Genomic DNA, 14,466 nt, shown 5'->3' with positions numbered 1-14,466 from the left:
GGGAGGTGATTAATTCAAAACCCAAGTGAGTCCCTTTAATGAACAATTTCTCCAAAGAAGTAGGGAATATAACTGTCTACCCTGTTCACCTCTGGGCTGAAGATGGACACAAACTGAACTGACAGAGCAATGTGTGGGTTGAGAACGACCTGCTGATGGAGGGATGTATAGAAACATCCAGTTCAGCCAAAAAATACCATGAAAGGTAGAAACCAAATAAAGATGATAAATGACCAGCAAACCTCATGTAGCTCAACTGGCGATGCATGGTGCACAGACTGGGCATGAAAACTTCAGAAGCAGAGGCAGAGCCGAACTTAAAACAGTCCCGCTCGAGAGTGTTCGACAATCTAGAACAGGGATGTCAAACTCATTTTATTTACGGGGCAGCATACTGCCCACTTTGATCTCAAGTGGGCCAGGCCACGCCCCTCCGCCCTGGACAACGTCGCTTCGCTCAGGGTGGGGGGGCGTAGCGGTGGCGGTTACCAGCATGAAACCAACATAACAGGGGGGTCCAACCAATCTTGGAACACAGACCTAGGAGTCTGACGCAAGGATTGAAAGTGAAAGGTGAGGGCCCACGCGCGCCGGCTGAGGTGGGATTCTAGCCCCCATGGGGCTCAGTGCACACCACTGCGTACCCCCTGAACCACTTCGCGTACCCCAGTTTGGGAAACGATGGTCTATGGCAGGGGTCACCAACCTTTTGGAAACTGAGAGCTACTTCAAAAATACTGAGTAGTACGAAGGGCTACTTGTTTGATACAAACTTCCTGAATAACAAAGTTGCAAAGATCACCTTTTAATAATAATAATAATATATGTGAAGAGACCATGTCAATGTTAATTATTACTCACAATAATTATCAACAATGATTTCCACAACAACGATGGTAGGAAACAGATATATTAAAACATGCAACATTTATTTCTTTGCTTAAATTCAACTTAATTGAAGTACTTTTGGTGACATTTATCACTACATTCCTCCATCAGTCTGTACTTTTTCAAAAATAGAGAAAAAATGTATTAAATTATAATCACTTTGTTACAACGATGATAAAGCTCAACCAAAAAGAACACATGCATGTGACTGGGTGGTAATGTTTCTAAGTGTCTTATTAATTGTTGGGTCTCATACTGTCAGCTGCCAGAGTTTTCAGACGTAAAATACAAACTGGTCTCTCCTCATGTCCTCCTTCATACACTGTGAACCCAAGAGCATTTTCTTTTCAACTTGGTTTTTGAACACTGTGTCTTGTTTGTCCCTGACCGGCTGCTTCACGGGAACGAGCTCTGATCTCATGTGTGAGTCTCTAAGCGAGTGAGTGGGGGCGGAGCCCCGGGGCCTGTGTGTGTGTGTGCTGTCTGGAGACACACTCACACACAGTTTCCGCTCCTGGTATTTCATGCTGGCCTGATATGATGATGATTTAACAAATAAACTTTTTTTTTAATTTCAAATTTAACAAAAATTAGTTATTTTTTCATTTTTTTCCCCATTTTTTTTCATTTTTTAATTTAGAGCATGCCTTGCATCCGGCGGGCTGAGCTGGACCCCCTGGCGGGCCGTATCCGGCCCGCGGGCTGGATGTTTGACACCCCTGCTATAGGACGTACAGAAAGTGAGAAAAAAAGCCCTAAATATGTTTAGAACTTAAAATAAGCTTTCTTTTCTGTTTTCCTGGGATATTATCTCGGAAATTCCGAGACAAATGCCCCAAAAAATTAAAAATAAAAGTGAATGCAATCGATTCCGTATTCTTCTGTTGATTCTTTTTTTTTTATCTTGCCATTGAAATAGGCCATCACTTCTCAAAATAACTTCATGACATTAAAGCTGTATCTAGACCCACAAATATAAAACGATTTTGTCCTGTATTGTTAAATGTTAGAATATCTAATTTAATCAAAAGGCTGTTATTTGGGGTGGAACTTCTAGCTCTAGGTCCAACCTTCCTCCTTTGATGTGCGCCGCAGGATGATGTGCGCCGCAGGATGATGTGCGCCGCAGGACGATGTGGCTTGCAGGACGATGTGCGCCAATGTGCGCCGCAGATGATGTGCGCCGCAGATGATGTGCGCCGCAGATGATGTGCAGTGATGATGGGTGCCGCAGGATGATGTGCGCTGCAGGATGATGTGCGATGCACGATGATTTGCGTTGAGGATGTCTGCGCAGGATGATGTGCGCCGCAAGATAATGTGATCAGCAGGATGATGTGCGCTGCAGGTAGATGTGCGCCACACGATGATGTGCGAGGACGATGTGCGGTGATGATGATATGCGCCGCAGTATGATGTGCACCGCAGGATGATGTGCGCCGCAGGATGATGTGCCCCGCAGGATGATGTGCGCCGCAGGATGATGTGCGCCCCAGGATGATGTGCGCCACAGTATGATGTGCGCCACAGGATGATGTGCGCCGCAGGATGATGTGCGCCGCAGGATGATGTGCGCCGCCGGATGATGTGATGATGTGCGGTGATGATGATATGCGCCGCAGGATGATGTGCACCGCAGGATGATGTGCACCGCAGGATGATGTGCGGTGATGATGATAGGCGCTGCAGGATGATGTGCGCCGCAGGATGATGTGCGCCGCTGAATGATGTGCGCCACACGATGATGTGCGGTGATGATGATATGCGCCGCAGGATGATGTGCACCACAGGATGATGTGCGCCCCAGGATGATGTGCGCTGCAGGATGATGTGCGCCACAGGATGATGTGCGCCACAGGATGATGTGCGCCGCAGGATGATGTGCGCCGCAGATGATGTGCGCCGCAGATGATGTGTGCCGCAGATGATGTGCGCCGCAGATGATGTGCAGTGATGATGGGTGCCGCAGGATGATGTGCGCTGCAGGATGATGTGCGATGCACGATGATTTGCGTTGAGGATGTCTGCGCAGGATGATGTGCGCCGCAAGATAATGTGATCAGCAGGATGATGTGCGCTGCAGGTAGATGTGCGCCACACGATGATGTGCGAGGACGATGTGCGGTGATGATGATATGCGCCGCAGTATGATGTGCACCGCAGGATGATGTGCGCCGCAGGATGATGTGCCCCGCAGGATGATGTGCGCCGCAGGATGATGTGCGCCCCAGGATGATGTGCGCCACAGTATGATGTGCGCCACAGGATGATGTGCGCCGCAGGATGATGTGCGCCGCAGGATGATGTGCGCCGCCGGATGATGTGATGATGTGCGGTGATGATGATATGCGCCGCAGGATGATGTGCACCGCAGGATGATGTGCACCGCAGGATGATGTGCGGTGATGATGATAGGCGCTGCAGGATGATGTGCGCCGCAGGATGATGTGCGCCGCTGAATGATGTGCGCCACACGATGATGTGCGGTGATGATGATATGCGCCGCAGGATGATGTGCACCACAGGATGATGTGCGCCCCAGGATGATGTGCGCTGCAGGATGATGTGCGCCACAGGATGATGTGCGCCACAGGATGATGTGCGCCGCAGGATGATGTGCGCCGCAGATGATGTGCGCCGCAGATGATGTGTGCCGCAGATGATGTGCGGTGATGATGGGTGCCGCAGGATGATGTGCGCTGCAGGATGATGTGCGATGCACGATGATTTGCGTTGAGGATGTCTGCGCACGATGATGTGCGCCGCAAGATAATGTGAGCAGCAGGATGATGTGCGCTGCAGGTAGATGTGCGCCACACGATGATGTGCGAGGACGATGTGCGCCGCAAAATGATGTGCGCCGCAGGATGATGTGCGGTGATGATGATATGCGCCGCAGTATGATGTGCACCGCAGGATGATGTGCGCCGCAGGATGATGTGCCCCGCAGGATGATGTGCGCCGCAGGATGATGTGCGCCCCAGGATGATGTGCGCCGCAGTATGATGTGCGCCACAGAATGATGTGCACCGCAGGATGATGTGCACCGCAGGATGATGTGCGCCGCAGGATGATGTGCGCCGCAGGATGATGTGCACCGCAGGATGATGTGCACCGCAGGATGATGTGCACCACAGGATGATGTGCGGTGATGATGATGTGCACCACAGGATGATGTGCGTCGATGTGCGCCCCAGGATGATGTGCGCTGCAGGATGATGTGCGCCGCCGGATGATGTGCGGTGATGATGATGTGCACCACAGGATGATGTGCGTCGATGTGCGCCCCAGGATGATGTGCACCGCAGGATGATGTGCACCGCAGGATGATGTGCGGTGATGATGATGTGCACCACAGGATGATGTGCGTCGATGTGCGCCCCAGGATGATGTGCACCGCAGAATGATGTGCGCCGCAGGATGATGTGCCCCGCAGGATGATGTGCGCCGCAGGATGATGTGCGCCCCAGGATGATGTGCGCCGCAGGATGATATGCGCCCCAGGATGATGTGCGCCGCAGGATGATGTGCGCCGCAGGATGATGTGCGCCGCCGGATGATGTGATGATGTGAGGTGATGATGATATGCGCCGCAGGATGATGTGCACCGCAGGATGATGTGCGGTGATGATGTGCGGCGCAGGATGATGTGCGCTGCAGGATGATGTGCGATGCACGATGATTTGCGTTGAGGATGTCTGCGCACGATGATGTGCGCCGCAAGATAATGTGAGCAGCAGGATGATGTGCGCTGCAGGTAGATGTGCGCCACACGATGATGTGCGAGGACGATGTGCGCCGCAAAATGATGTGCGCCGCAGGATGATGTGCGGTGATGATGATATGCGCCGCAGTATGATGTGCACCGCAGGATGATGTGCGCCGCAGGATGATGTGCCCCGCAGGATGATGTGCGCCGCAGGATGATGTGCGCCCCAGGATGATGTGCGCCGCAGTATGATGTGCGCCACAGAATGATGTGCACCGCAGGATGATGTGCGCCGCAGGATGATGTGCGCCGCAGGATGATGTGCGCCGCAGGATGATGTGCACCGCAGGATGATGTGCACCGCAGGATGATGTGCGCAGCACGATGATGTGCGGTGATGATGATATGCGCTGCAGGATGATGTGCACCGCAGGATGATGTGCACCACAGGATGATGTGCGGTGATGATGATGTGCACCACAGGATGATGTGCGTCGATGTGCGCCCCAGGATGATGTGCGCTGCAGGATGATGTGCGCCGCCGGATGATGTGCGGTGATGATGATGTGCACCACAGGATGATGTGCGTCGATGTGCGCCCCAGGATGATGTGCGCTGCAGGATGATGTGCGCCGCAGGATGATGTGCGCCGCCGGATGATGTGATGATGTGAGGTGATGATGATATGCGCCGCAGGATGATGTGCACCGCAGGATGATGTGCGGTGATGATGTGCGGTGCAGGATGATGTGCGGCGCAGGACGATGTGCGCTGATGTGCGCCCAAGGATGATATGCGCCGCAGGATGATGTGCGGTGATGATGTGCGGCGCAGGATGATGTGAGGCGCAGGACGATGTGCGCCGATGTGCGCCCCAGGATGATATGCGCCGCAGGATGATGTGCACCGCAGGATGATGTGCGGTGATGATGTGCGGCGCAGGATGATGTGAGGCGCAGGATGATGTGCGCCGATGTGCGCCGCAGTATGATGTGATGATGTGCGGTGATGATGATATGCGCCGCAGGATGATGTGCACCACAGGATGATGTGCACCGCAGAATGATGTTCGCCGCCGGATGATGTGATGATGTGTGGAGATGATGGTATGCGCCGCAGGATGATGTGCACCGTAGGATGATATGCGCCGCAGGATGATGTGCGGTGATGATGTGCGGCGCAGGATGATGTGCGGTGCAGGACGATGTGCGCCGATGTGCGCCGCAGTATGATGTGCGCTGCAGGATGACGTGCGCCGCAGGATGATGTGCGCCGCAGGATGATGTGCAATGATGATGATATGCGCTGCAGGATGATGTGCACCGCAGGATGATGTGCGCCACACGATGATGTGCGGTGATGATGATATGCCGCAGGATGATGTGCACCGCGGGATGATGTGCGCCACACGATGATGTGCGGTGATGATGATATGCCGCAGGATGATGTGCGCCGCAGGATGATGTGCGGTGATGACGATATGCGCTGCAGGATGATGTGCACCACAGGATGATGTGCGCCGATGTGCGCCCCAGGATGATGTGCGCCCCAGGATGATGTGCACCGCCGGATGATGTGATGATGTGCGGTGATGATGATGTGCGCCGCAGGATGATGTGCACCGCAGGATGATGTGCGTCGCCGGATGATGTGCGGTGATGATGCTATGCGCCGCAGGATGATGTGCACCGCAAGATGATGTGCGGTGATGATGTGCGGCGCAGGATGATGTGCGGTGCAGGACTATGTGCGCCGATGTGCGCCGCAGTATGATGTGCGCTGCAGGATGACGTGCGCCGCAGGATGATGTGCGCCGCAGGATGATGTGCGCCGCAGGATGATGTGCAGTGATGATGATATGCGCCGCAGGATGATGTGCACCGCAGGATGATGTGCACCGCAAGATGATGTGCGGTGATGATGTGCGGCGCAGGATGATGTGCGGTGCAGGACGATGTGCGCCGATGTGCGCCGCAGTATGATGTGCGCTGCAGGATGACGTGCGCCGCAGGATGATATGCGCCGCAGGATGATGTGCGCCGCAAGATGATGTGCAGTGATGATGATATGCGCCGCAGGATGATGTGCACCGCAGGATGATGTGCACCGCAAGATGATGTGCGGTGATGATGTGCGGCGCAGGATGATGTGCGGTGCAGGACGATGTGCGCCGATGTGCGCCGCAGTATGATGTGCGCTGCAGGATGATGTGCGCTGCAGGATGATGTGCACCGCAGGATGATGTGCGCCACACGATGATGTGCGGTGATGATGATATGCCGCAGGATGATGTGCACCGCAGGATGATGCTCACCGCGGGATAATGTGCGCAGCACGATGATGTGAGGTGATGATGATATGCGCTGCAGGATGATGTGCGCCGCAGGATGATGTGCGCCGCAGGATGATGTGCGCCGCAGGATGATGTGCGGTGATGATGATATGCGCTGCAGGATGATGTGCACCACAGGATGATGTGCGCCGATGTGCGCCCCAGGATGATGTGCGCCCCAGGATGATGTGCACCGCCGGATGATGTGATGATGTGCGGTGATGATGATGTGCGCCGCAGGATGATGTGCACCGCAGGATGATGTGTGTCGCCGGATGATGTGCGGTGATGATGCTATGCGCCGCAGGATGATGTGCACCGCAAGATGATGTGCGGTGATGGTGTGCGGCGCAGGATGATGTGCGGTGCAGGACGATGTGCGCCGGTGTGCGCCGCAGTATGATGTGCGCTGCAGGATGACGTGCGCCGCAGGATGATGTGCGCCGCAGGATGATGTGCAGTGATGATGATATGCGCTTCAGGATGATGTGCACCGCAGGATGATGTGCGCCACACGATGATGTGCGGTGATGATGATATGCCGCAGGATGATGTGCACCGCAGGATGATGTGCACCGCGGGATAATGTGCGCAGAACGATGATGTGAGGTGATGATGATATGCGCTGCAGGATGATGTGCGCCGCAGGATGATGTGCGGTGATGATGATATGCGCTGCAGGATGATGTGCACCACAGGATGATGTGCGCCGATGTGCGCCCCAGGATGATGTGCGCCGCAGGATGATGTGCGCCCCAGGATGATGTGCACCGCCGGATGATGTGATGATGTGCGGTGATGATGATGTGCGCCGCAGGATGATGTGCACCGCAGGATGATGTGTGTCGCCGGATGATGTGCGGTGATGATGCTATGCGCCGCAGGATGATGTGCACCGCAAGATGATGTGCGGTGATGGTGTGCGGCGCAGGATGATGTGCGGTGCAGGACGATGTGCGCCGGTGTGCGCCGCAGTATGATGTGCGCTGCAGGATGACGTGCGCCGCAGGATGATGTGCGCCGCAGGATGATGTGCAGTGATGATGATATGCGCTTCAGGATGATGTGCACCGCAGGATGATGTGCGCCACACGATGATGTGCGGTGATGATGATATGCCGCAGGATGATGTGCACCGCAGGATGATGTGCACCGCGGGATAATGTGCGCAGAACGATGATGTGAGGTGATGATGATATGCGCTGCAGGATGATGTGCGCCGCAGGATGATGTGCGGTGATGATGATATGCGCTGCAGGATGATGTGCACCACAGGATGATGTGCGCCGATGTGCGCCCCAGGATGATGTGCGCCGCAGGATGATGTGCGCCCCAGGATGATGTGCACCGCCGGATGATGTGATGATGTGCGGTGATGATGATGTGCGCCGCAGGATGATGTGCACCGCAGGATGATGTGCGTCGCCGGATGATGTGCGGTGATGATGCTATGCGCCGCAGGATGATGTGCACCGCAAGATGATGTGCGGTGATGATGTGCGCTGCATGATGATGTGCGCCGCATGATGATTCGGCGGCACGGTGATGTGCGCCGCAAGACGATGTGCGCCGATGTGCGCCCCAGGATGATGTGCTCCACACGATAATGTGCCCCACAGGATGATGTGCGCCGATTTGTGCCCCAGGATGATGTGCGCCGCAGGATGATGTGCGCCGCCGGATGATGTGATGATGTGAGGTCATGATGATATGCGCTGCAGGATGATGTGCACCGCAGGATGATGTGCGGTGATGATGTGCGGCGCAGGATGATGTGCGGCGCAGGACGATGTGCGCCGATGTGCGCCCAAGGATGATATGCGCCGCAGGATGATGTGCGGTGATGATGTGCGGCGCAGGATGATGTGAGGCGCAGGACGATGTGCGCCGATGTGCGCCCCAGGATGATATGCGCCGCAGGATGATGTGCACCGCAGGATGATGTGCGGTGATGATGTGCGGCGCAGGATGATGTGAGGCGCAGGACGATGTGCGCCGATGTGCGCCGCAGTATGATGTGATGATGTGCGGTGATGATGATATGCGCCGCAGGATGATGTGCACCACAGGATGATGTGCACCGCAGAATGATGTTCGCCGCCGGATGATGTGATGATGTGTGGTGATGATGGTATGCGCCGCAGGATGATGTGCACCGTAGGATGATATGCGCCGCAGGATGATGTGCGGTGATGATGTGCGCTGCAGGATGACGTGCGCCGCAGGATGATGTGCGCCGCAGGATGATGTGCAATGATGATGATATGCGCTGCAGGATGATGTGCACCGCAGGATGATGTGCGCCACACGATGATGTGCGGTGATGATGATATGCCGCAGGATGATGTGCACCGCGGGATGATGTGCGCCACACGATGATGTGCGGTGATGATGATATGCCGCAGGATGATGTGCGCCGCAGGATGATGTGCGGTGATGATGATATGCGCTGCAGGATGATGTGCACCACAGGATGATGTGCGCCGATGTGCGCCCCAGGATGATGTGCGCCGCAGGATGATGTGCGCCCCAGGATGATGTGCACCGCCGGATGATGTGATGATGTGCGGTGATGATGATGTGCGCCGCAGGATGATGTGCACCGCAGGATGATGTGCGTCGCCGGATGATGTGCGGTGATGATGCTATGCGCCGCAGGATGATGTGCACCGCAAGATGATGTGCGGTGATGATGTGCGGCGCAGGATGATGTGCGGTGCAGGACGATGTGCGCCGCAGGATGATGTGCAGTGATGATGATATGCGCCGCAGGATGATGTGCGCTGCAGGATGACGTGCGCCGCAGGATGATGTGCGCCGCAGGATGATGTGCGCCGCAGGATGATGTGCAGTGATGATGATATGCGCCGCAGGATGATGTGCACCGCAGGATGATGTGCACCGCAAGATGATGTGCGGTGATGATGTGCGGCGCAGGATGATGTGCGGTGCAGGACGATGTGCGCCGATGTGCGCCGCAGTATGATGTGCGCTGCAGGATGACGTGCGCCGCAGGATGATATGCGCCGCAGGATGATGTGCGCCGCAAGATGATGTGCAGTGATGATGATATGCGCCGCAGGATGATGTGCACCGCAGGATGATGTGCGCCACACGATGATGTGCGGTGATGATGATATGCCGCAGGATGATGTGCACCGCAGGATGATGTGCACCGCGGGATAATGTGCGCAGAACGATGATGTGAGGTGATGATGATATGCGCTGCAGGATGATGTGCGCCGCAGGATGATGTGCGGTGATGATGATATGCGCTGCAGGATGATGTGCACCACAGGATGATGTGCGCCGATGTGCGCCCCAGGATGATGTGCGCCGCAGGATGATGTGCGCCCCAGGATGATGTGCACCGCCGGATGATGTGATGATGTGCGGTGATGATGATGTGCGCCGCAGGATGATGTGCACCGCAGGATGATGTGCGTCGCCGGATGATGTGCGGTGATGATGCTATGCGCCGCAGGATGATGTGCACCGCAAGATGATGTGCGGTGATGATGTGCGCTGCATGATGATGTGCGCCGCATGATGATTCGGCGGCACGGTGATGTGCGCCGCAAGACGATGTGCGCCGATGTGCGCCCCAGGATGATGTGCTCCACACGATAATGTGCCCCACAGGATGATGTGCGCCGATTTGTGCCCCAGGATGATGTGCGCCGCAGGATGATGTGCGCCGCCGGATGATGTGATGATGTGAGGTGATGATGATATGCGCTGCAGGATGATGTGCGGTGATGATGTGCGGCGCAGGATGATGTGCGGCGCAGGACGATGTGCGCCGATGTGCGCCCCAGGATGATATGCGCCGCAGGATGATGTGCACCGCAGACTGATGTTCGCCGCCGGATGATGTGAGGTGATGATGATATGCGCCGCAGGATGATGTGCACCGCAGGATGATGTGCGGTGATGATGTGCGGCGCAGGATGATGTGAGGCGCAGGACGATGTGCGCCGATGTGCGCCGCAGTATGATGTGCGCCGCAGGATGATGTGCACCGCAGGATGATGTGTGCCGCAGGATGATGTGCCCCGCAGGATGATGTGCGCCGCAGGATGATGTGCGCCCCAGGATGATGTGCGCCGCAGGATGATATGCGCCCCAGGATGATGTGCGCCGCAGGATGATGTGCGCCGCAGGATGATGTGCGCCGCCGGATGATGTGATGATGTGAGGTGATGATGATATGCGCCGCAGGATGATGTGCACCGCAGGATGATGTGCGGTGATGATGTGCGGCGCAGGACGATGTGCGCCGATGTGCGCCCAAGGATGATATGCGCCGCAGGATGATGTGCGGTGATGATGTGCGGCGCAGGACGATGTGCGCCGATGTGCGCCGCAGTATGATGTGATGATGTGCGGTGATGATGATATGCGCCGCAGGATGATGTGCACCACAGGATGATGTGCACCGCAGAATGATGTTCGCCGCCGGATGATGTGATGATGTGTGGTGATGATGGTATGCGCCGCAGGATGATGTGCACCGTAGGATGATATGCGCCGCAGGATGATGTGCGGTGATGATGTGCGGCGCAGGATGATGTGTGGTGCAGGACGATGTGCGCCGATGTGCGCCGCAGTATGATGTGCGCTGCAGGATGACGTGCGCCGCAGGATGATGTGCGCCGCAGGATGATGTGCGCCACACGATGATGTGCGGTGATGATGATATGCCGCAGGATGATGTGCACCGCGGGATGATGTGCGCCACACGATGATGTGCGGTGATGATGATATGCCGCAGGATGATGTGCGCCGCAGGATGATGTGCGGTGATGATGATATGCGCTGCAGGATGATGTGCACCACAGGATGATGTGCGCCGATGTGCGCCCCAGGATGATGTGCGCGACGCAGGATGATGTGCGCCCCAGGATGATGTGCACCGCCGGATGATGTGATGATGTGCGGTGATGATGATGTGCGCCGCAGGATGATGTGCACCGCAGGATGATGTGCGTCGCCGGATGATGTGCGGTGATGATGCTATGCGCCGCAGGATGATGTGCACCGCGGGATGATGTGCGCCACACGATGATGTGCGGTGATGATGATATGCCGCAGGATGATGTGCGCCGCAGGATGATGTGCGGTGATGATGATATGCGCTGCAGGATGATGTGCACCACAGGATGATGTGCGCCGATGTGCGCCCCAGGATGATGTGCGCCGCAGGATGATGTGCGCCCCAGGATGATGTGCACCGCCGGATGATGTGATGATGTGCGGTGATGATGATGTGCGCCGCAGGATGATGTGCACCGCAGGATGATGTGCGTCGCCGGATGATGTGCGGTGATGATGCTATGCGCCGCAGGATGATGTGCACCGCAAGATGATGTGCGGTGATGATGTGCGGCGCAGGATGATGTGCGGTGCAGGACGATGTGCGCCGATGTGCGCCGCAGTATGATGTGCGCTGCAGGATGACGTGCGCCGCAGGATGATGTGCGCCGCAGGATGATGTGCGCCGCAGGATGATGTGCAGTGATGATGATATGCGCCGCAGGATGATGTGCACCGCAGGATGATGTGCACCGCAAGATGATGTGCGGTGATGATGTGCGGCGCAGGATGATGTGCGGTGCAGGACTATGTGCGCCGATGTGCGCCGCAGTATGATGTGCGCTGCAGGATGACGTGCGCCGCAGGATGATGTGCGCCGCAGGATGATGTGCGCCGCAGGATGATGTGCAGTGATGATGATATGCGCCGCAGGATGATGTGCACCGCAGGATGATGTGCACCGCAAGATGATGTGCGGTGATGATGTGCGGCGCAGGATGATGTGCGGTGCAGGACGATGTGCGCCGATGTGCGCCGCAGTATGATGTGCGCTGCAGGATGACGTGCGCCGCAGGATGATATGCGCCGCAGGATGATGTGCGCCGCAAGATGATGTGCAGTGATGATGATATGCGCCGCAGGATGATGTGCACCGCAGGATGATGTGCACCGCAAGATGATGTGCGGTGATGATGTGCGGCGCAGGATGATGTGCGGTGCAGGACGATGTGCGCCGATGTGCGCCGCAGTATGATGTGCGCTGCAGGATGATGTGCGCTGCAGGATGATGTGCACCGCAGGATGATGTGCGCCACACGATGATGTGCGGTGATGATGATATGCCGCAGGATGATGTGCACCGCAGGATGATGCTCACCGCGGGATAATGTGCGCAGCACGATGATGTGAGGTGATGATGATATGCGCTGCAGGATGATGTGCGCCGCAGGATGATGTGCGCCGCAGGATGATGTGCGCCGCAGGATGATGTGCGGTGATGATGATATGCGCTGCAGGATGATGTGCACCACAGGATGATGTGCGCCGATGTGCGCCCCAGGATGATGTGCGCCCCAGGATGATGTGCACCGCCGGATGATGTGATGATGTGCGGTGATGATGATGTGCGCCGCAGGATGATGTGCACCGCAGGATGATGTGTGTCGCCGGATGATGTGCGGTGATGATGCTATGCGCCGCAGGATGATGTGCACCGCAAGATGATGTGCGGTGATGGTGTGCGGCGCAGGATGATGTGCGGTGCAGGACGATGTGCGCCGGTGTGCGCCGCAGTATGATGTGCGCTGCAGGATGACGTGCGCCGCAGGATGATGTGCGCCGCAGGATGATGTGCAGTGATGATGATATGCGCTTCAGGATGATGTGCACCGCAGGATGATGTGCGCCACACGATGATGTGCGGTGATGATGATATGCCGCAGGATGATGTGCACCGCAGGATGATGTGCACCGCGGGATAATGTGCGCAGAACGATGATGTGAGGTGATGATGATATGCGCTGCAGGATGATGTGCGCCGCAGGATGATGTGCGGTGATGATGATATGCGCTGCAGGATGATGTGCACCACAGGATGATGTGCGCCGATGTGCGCCCCAGGATGATGTGCGCCGCAGGATGATGTGCGCCCCAGGATGATGTGCACCGCCGGATGATGTGATGATGTGCGGTGATGATGATGTGCGCCGCAGGATGATGTGCACCGCAGGATGATGTGCGTCGCCGGATGATGTGCGGTGATGATGCTATGCGCCGCAGGATGATGTGCACCGCAAGATGATGTGCGGTGATGATGTGCGCTGCATGATGATGTGCGCCGCATGATGATTCGGCGGCACGGTGATGTGCGCCGCAAGACGATGTGCGCCGATGTGCGCCCCAGGATGATGTGCTCCACACGATAATGTGCCCCACAGGATGATGTGCGCCGATTTGTGCCCCAGGATGATGTGCGCCGCAGGATGATGTGCGCCGCCGGATGATGTGATGATGTGAGGTGATGATGATATGCGCTGCAGGATGATGTGCACCGCAGGATGATGTGCGGTGATGATGTGCGGCGCAGGATGATGTGCGGCGCAGGACGATGTGCGCCGATGTGCGCCCAAGGATGATATGCGCCGCAGGATGATGTGCGGTGATGATGTGCGGCGCAGGATGATGTGAGGCGCAGGACGATGTGCGCCGATGTGCGCCCCAG

The 14,466-nt window shown here is 56.4% G+C and overlaps 1 protein-coding gene across 4 annotated transcripts in view; it reads right to left on the bottom strand.

The window, feature by feature from the left end:
* Positions 1–14,466, bottom strand: part of LOC128430298 (SH3 domain and tetratricopeptide repeat-containing protein 1) — a 62,575-nt gene that overhangs the window by 1,713 nt on the left and 46,396 nt on the right. The window lies entirely within an intron of this gene.

This window comes from Pleuronectes platessa, chromosome 23 (genome assembly GCF_947347685.1).
Source record: "Pleuronectes platessa chromosome 23, fPlePla1.1, whole genome shotgun sequence".
In the NCBI taxonomy this organism is placed as follows: Eukaryota; Metazoa; Chordata; class Actinopteri; order Pleuronectiformes; family Pleuronectidae; genus Pleuronectes; species Pleuronectes platessa.
Note: the sequence above shows the minus strand (reverse complement) of the source record. Positions and strands in the feature narration are given on the sequence as shown.